Source organism: Triticum dicoccoides, chromosome 4A (genome assembly GCF_002162155.2).
Source record: "Triticum dicoccoides isolate Atlit2015 ecotype Zavitan chromosome 4A, WEW_v2.0, whole genome shotgun sequence".
In the NCBI taxonomy this organism is placed as follows: domain Eukaryota; kingdom Viridiplantae; phylum Streptophyta; class Magnoliopsida; order Poales; family Poaceae; genus Triticum; species Triticum dicoccoides.
Window position 1 is genome coordinate 89804094 of NC_041386.1, and position 6456 is coordinate 89810549.

Here is a 6456-nt window from a genome sequence, read left to right on the forward strand (position 1 = left end):
CGGTTTTATTTCGTAAACCCTAGTTTCATTTTTTTATTTAATAGATCGGTTCGCCGGTTTTCTCGGTTTAGTTATTTAGCGGACATTCATCCGTACGTTCGTTTTAACGAACGGTTTTTGCCCGTTAGTCGCAGACAACGAACGTTCGTTCGTTAGCCTGTTCGTCAGTTTTCTTTTTCTCGGATTTTTCGCGATTAATTTCGATCGCGATTTCTGATCCGATTTTCGTTTTAGTTTATCTTTTCGCTCATTTATCGGAATCAGGCGATTCAAGCGCCTAGATCTTCATCTCGAAGCCCTCTTTCCGTTTAACCAACTTGAACAAGATTTTGGTATTGTAAAATTTGACTTTAGTATAGTTTAGTAATCAGATCTTGTTTCTTTCACAGTTTGAGTTTCATTGCTCCGTTTGATTTGATTCTTTTTGCAAACCGGAGTTCTTAAGTTGAACTTTTTGGTTAGATCTTCTTATTCGTGTTTTACCCATGCATCTTTGCTTGATTGCTTATGTATGCTATTGTTTGTTTGCGATAGAACACCCGAAGTGCGAAGCGTGCTACTACGAGTCTCTAGGTTTTGCGGATCATCAGCAAGGCAAGTAACACTTTGATCATACCCCTTTATCACCCAGTTTTTATGCATTAGTTCCAATCCTCAAACATTGCATGATTAGGTTGTGATATAACATGTGGGTTTGGGAAGTAGTTGATGAGGTAGAACCTATTGCCCTGTTATTATCAAACCCTTGGGAGTTACTTCTACGTATTGCTTATATTGTTATGCTATGCTCATAGACGTGATTCGGGTGAGTGAATCCATGAAGATGTGAGATTGTTAATTAATGGTTCAACTTAAGGTGGCAACTTTAATACACATCTGTGTGGATTGCTTGTCGGGCACCTGGAGAATCCAGTGTTGTCCTAGGATATCCTGGAGTACCCATGTGATAATCCTAAGGTCCGCCACCCAGGCTCAAAGGGAACGGAGATATTTCATGCTAGAAACTTCCGTGTGCAGCCACAAGCTATTATGGGCTCTAACATAGTTGAGTAAGTTGCATGACCTCTTCCAGTGGTAGGCTAGCATATGTAGAGGGGTGTAGGTTGGTACTGTCTACCCGGGGTTAGAGTTAATGCTTCTGAAAGACTGTGTCTTGGTCATCTGTTTCTCAAACACCATGTAGTGCGAGAAATCCAGCGGAGGAGATCGAGTCTTGTGGGGAAAAGTGCGCAAACTTCTGCAGAGTGTACAATCTAATCATGGTTAGCCGTGTCCCCGGTTAAGGACATCTTGAGTATCTAGTACTTGGATTATCATATGTATCTCATCACTCTAATTTAATATTGTTGGGTTGATAATTACTTTTAATTAGGATTGAGTTGGAGGAACCTTCTCAATGATGTTTCAACTACCATGATAGTTAAATAAAATCTATTCCTTTGTTGTAGGGAAAAATTGGCTTTTTGCAAAACTATAACCATAGAGCCTTTCCACCAGCCAAATATGCATGTAGCGATAGCATTATTCTGTTCTTGCTCTACTATGTTATATTGCCAGCATATTCCATGTGCTGAACCGTTTTCGGGCTGCAACGTATTATGTTGCAGACTTTTCAGACGAGGAGTAAGGTTCGTTAGGTCGTTGCCGTGCAGCTCAGCTATGCCGTTGGAGTTGATGGACTCACTTTATCTTCCAAGCCTTCCGTTGTTATCGTATTAGATGGCCTTATGCCATATTTATTGTAATAAGTTCTCTTTCGAGACATTCGATGTAATAAGTGTGTGATTGCTACTCTGTTATAAATCCTTCGAGTACTGTGTGTGTCAGCATTACCGATCCAGGGATGACACTGAAGCACAGAGACTTGACCGTTTGAGGTCGGGTCACTACAAGATGGTATCAGAGCACACACTGAGTGTAGGACACGACCACTAAGCTAAAAGCCCTAGATCACTACTCTCTTCTCATTTCTGACTCCTCTCCATTTTCTACTCTTTAGGATGGCGGACGCAAGGAACAAGTTTGCACAACCGGATGAAGAAGCACCTTTTGGACGACACTTGAAGGAAGTCACTAAGTACCTGAACATCGGAATGCCAAGCTTCACCAGGACTTACAACGCCACTTTACCAGAAGAGGAGCGATGGATGATTCAAGTTCCAAGAAAGACATTCGCGCCAGTCACTAAGCCCATAGAGTTTTCCTTTGATGCACCAACCTGGAGTCTAGGAAAGAGTATGGCGGCCCACACCACCATGGGACGCATTGGAGAAGTTTACCATAAGGAGCTTAAGGATACTATCTACCAGATTTGTGGGCACCGAGATGAGCAATGGGAGATGATCAGCACCAGGAAGGATAGATCAATCGCAACTTTCATCTAGGAGTTAAACCAGCACATTCGTCGCCAGGAGAACCAGATGTGCGCAGGCATGATAGATCTGAAGAAGGCGATGACAGGGATCACAGAACTGGAGGAATAACTCAAGGCTACTCGCGAAGATTATGAAGAGGAAATCGTCGTACTTGTGGAGAAGAATGACGATCTGGAAAGGAAGCTAGGAGTCTTCATGGGAGACCCTGCGCCAGGAGGAGAAGATGATGAACCCAAGGAGATTCGTTCTAAGGACTACATCATCATCGACGACACCGACTCGAACCCCGATGATAGTGATGATGACTATGAAGACGAAGCTGGAGCAGACATCATGGAGTCTTCGGCCGATCAATATTTCTAGTAGACCACCACATCAGTAGTAGTATTCCACCATGTATATAGTATAGTCCGAGCACTTTTGTAATGATAGTTAGATCGATTGTATGCCTTGCTTGATGGACTGAGTGATATGATTGTGTTTGTCTCATGTGCATATGGATAGTGTTTCTCTCACTAGACCTCATTCTATTCTATTCTCTTCCCTCTAAACCCTCAGATGCCTTCGAGACGCGACCCTGGATTTACCTTCCCACCGGAGCTCACTCAGTTGATCCAGCAGCAGAATACACTGATGCGGTTGTTAGTTTAGAACCAAGGCAACAACAACAAAAACCCACCGCCACCACCATCAGTTGACAACTTGGCCTGCTTTTTGAGGTTGCAGCCGCCGGTGTTTTCCAGTAGCACCGAGCCAATAGTGGCAGATGATTGGCTCCGCAGGATTGGAAGGGAGTTAACCACTGCCGGATGTACAGATGCTGAGAAGGTGCGTTTTGCCGCACATCAGTTGGATGGACCAGCAGCCTCATGGTAGGAGAATTACACTGTCACCTACCCTATAGCCACTGTTACATGGGATTAGTTTCAGCAAGCATTCCGCACCGCCCATGTCTCAACAGGAGCTATGAGCATGAAGAAGCATGAGTTTCGCAACTTGCGCCAAGAGAACCGTACTGTGGGGCAGTACGTGGATGAATTTAGTAAGCTGTCTCGTTATGCCCCTGACGATGTGGCCACAGATGCCGTGAAGCAGGAGAAGTTTATGGAAGGGCTGAATGATGAGATTAGCATGCAATTGATGGTGGCAACATTTAACAACTACCAGAAGTTGGTAGACAAGGCTCTTATGATTGAACGGAAGCAATAGCAAATTGAGAGCCGCAAAAGGAAGTATGGACAAGGAAAGTACAACGCAGGAGCTCAACAGAAGCCTCGTCTGACCCCGAACTCGGGAGGACTTGTTCATAACCATGGAGGTCATAACCACAACGGAGGAAGCTCCCATAACCACAATGGTTCCAAGAATGGGACTGGGAACGGAACAAGCAACAATCAGAACCGCTCCAATCCAGCCACACCCGCCAAGAGAGACCTAAGTCACATTACTTGCTTCAAGTGCGGGAAGACTGGACACTATGCCACGGAGTGCCCTGAAGCGAAGAATGGAAACAATAATGGGAGCGCTGGGAAGAAGCCCAATCCATTCAACAAAGGACAAGTGAACCACGTTAATGTGGAGGAGGTTGAAGGGCAGCCAGACGCAGTTATCGGTAAGCTTTTGGTTAAGTCTTTTACCGCCCTTGTTCTTTTTTATACTGGTGCATCACATTCATACATATCAAGGGGATTCGTGGATAAGTTTAAACTACTAACCCAAGCCCTTAGGACCCCTCTGTTAGTAAGTTCACCTGGTGCAGAGTATATGGCTAGCCGATGGTGCGACCGGATACCCTTAACCATTGGTAGCCATGTTTTCCTGTCAGACCTAATAATTTTGGAGTCACAAGGATTGGATGTAATATTAGGCATGGACTGGATGTCAAAGTATGGAGGAAGCATTGACTGTGCTAGTAAGTCGATTTATCTCACCACCTCGGAGGGAAAAAGTATCAAGTATGTATCTAGGCATGCGCCTAGGAGGAGCCAAGTAAATACCCTCATGGGAGTTGTTCAGGAGGAAGTGCCTGTGGTGAAGGATTACCTAGATGTTTTTCCAGAGGAGTTACCAGGCATGCCACCGGATCGAGACATCGAGTTTTTGATAGAGCTATTGCCAGGTACAGGGCCAATAGCAAAGAGACCCTACCAGATGCCCGCAAATGATCTGGAGGAGATTAAGAAGCAGATCAAGGAGTTATTGGAGAAAGGTTACATCCGACGGAGTTCATCACCATGGGGAGCCCCAGTGCTTTTGGTTGAGAAGAAGGATAAGCCTCTAAGAATGGTTGTTGATTATCGTGCGTTGAATGAGGTGACGATCAAGAACAAATACCCACTGCCGATGATCAATGATTTGTTTGCCCAATTGCAAGGAGCTAAGGTGTTTTCGAAGATTGATCTACGATCAAGATATCACCAGCTGAAGATCCGGGAGAAGGATATACCTAAAACCGCATTTACCACAAGGTACGGGTTATATGAATATACGGTCATGTCATTTGGACTGACTAACGCCCCTGCCTATTTCATGAGCATGATGAACAAGGTGTTCATGGAATATTTGTATAAGTTTGTTGTGGTGTTCATTGATGATATAATGGTATACTCGAAGAATGAAGAGGAGCACAAGGAGCATTTGTGTTTAGTTCTCGAGAAACTCAAGGAACATCAGTTGTATGCCAAGTTCAGCAAATGTGAGTTTTGGTTGAAGGAAGTTGGATTCCTTGGACATGTTATATCAGGAGAAGGTATAGCAGTAGACCCCACCAAGGTTCAGTCAGTCACTGAATGGTTGGCACCCACTTCAGTTAGTGAGATCCGCAGTTTTCTTGGACTCGCAGGATACTATCGGAGATTCATTGAGTATTTTTCCAAGATTGTGAAGCCAATGACGGAGTTATTGAAGAAGGATACCAAATTTAAATGGATGGAAGAGTGTGAGGCGAGTTTTCAGGAGTTAAAGAAATGTCTGACTACAGCCCCAGTGCTGATTCTGCCGGATATACGCAAGGATTTCCAAGTGTATTGCGATGCGTCTCGCTTAGGACTTGGAGGAGTACTGATGCAGGACAGAAGAGTTGTTTCGTATGCCTCGCGACAACTGAAACCGCATGAGTTAAATTATGCCACGCATGATTTGGAGTTGGTTGCCGTAGTGCATGCATTGAAGACTTGGAGACATTACCTTATTGGAAACCGTTGTGATGTGTACACTGATCATAAGAGTTTGAAGTACATTTTCACACAGAAGGAGCTGAACCTTAGGCAGAGGAAATGGTTGGAGCTTATAAAGGATTATGACATGAAGCTTCACTATCATCTAGGCAAGGCCAATGTCGTAGCAGACGCTTTGAGCCGGAAGAGTTATGCTAACACCCTCGTAAGCACAGGATTGCCAAAGGAGTTAGCAGAGGATCTCATGGAAATTCGATTGGAGATTATTCCTAGAGGTTTTGTTGCAACAATGGAAGTTCAGTCTACATTGTTAGGAAAGATTCAAGAAGCTCAGAAGGATGGCAAAGAGATTGCCGAAATAAAAGAGAGAATGAGCAAAGGAAAAGCTAAAGGTTTTCGTGAGGATGAACACGACACCTTGTGGTTTGAGGACCGTGTTTATGTGCCCAATAACACAGAGACCGGGAAGTTAATACTTCAGGAGGCTCATGACTCACCATACTCGATACACCCCGGAAACACCAAGATGTATTTGGATTTGAAGGAGTGTTTCTGGTGGACTAGTATGAAGAAGGATATTACCGAGTATGTAGCCGTATGTGATGTATGTCAGAGAGTGAAGGCGGAACATCAAAAGCCAGTAGGATTGTTACAACCTATGCTGATACCCGAATGGAAGTGGGATAAGCTTGGCATGGATTTCATCACCGGATTGCCCAGGACCAAATCAGGATATGATTCTATATGGGTAGTAGTTGATCGCTTGACCAAAGTGGCTCACTTTATCCCAGTGAAAACCACCTATACAAGTGCGAAGTTGGCCAAGATATACATGACCAAGATCATATGTTTGCATGGAGTTCCGAGGACCATTGTATCAGATAGAGGAACCCAGTTTACCTCAA